Genomic DNA, 417 nt, shown 5'->3' on the forward strand with positions numbered 1-417 from the left:
AAGCACTTTCCTTCCTGGTGTTCTGATTTTGCACTTCTTATAGCCTCCCACTGCACACGCTTCCACATCACCTTTTGTGCTGTAGCAATACTGTTTATATACACACTGTCCGACAAATTCCTTTTGCCCTACCAAACTAGGCACCATTTAAACCTGCCATTTCCACAGCAATTGTCGCTGTGCCTGCCATAAACTAGTATGTTCTGAAGGTTAATATGTTAAGGAGACTCCAGAAATTTTTGCACTCAGCAAATTACTCTCCTGAGACAAGCAACTGAAATTGTGGTACTGCAGAACAGGCTTTAAAAGACACAGAATCATAGGCATGACAGAGTGACTGGGTTGGGAAGGCACTCCTGGAGATCACTTGCTCCAAATCCCTTGCTCAGAGTTGATTCTGTGAAGACAGGAGTAATA

This window comes from Antrostomus carolinensis, unplaced genomic scaffold (genome assembly GCF_000700745.2).
Source record: "Antrostomus carolinensis isolate BGI_N321 unplaced genomic scaffold, ASM70074v2 scaffold4353, whole genome shotgun sequence".
Lineage (NCBI taxonomy): Eukaryota > Metazoa > Chordata > Aves > Caprimulgiformes > Caprimulgidae > Antrostomus > Antrostomus carolinensis.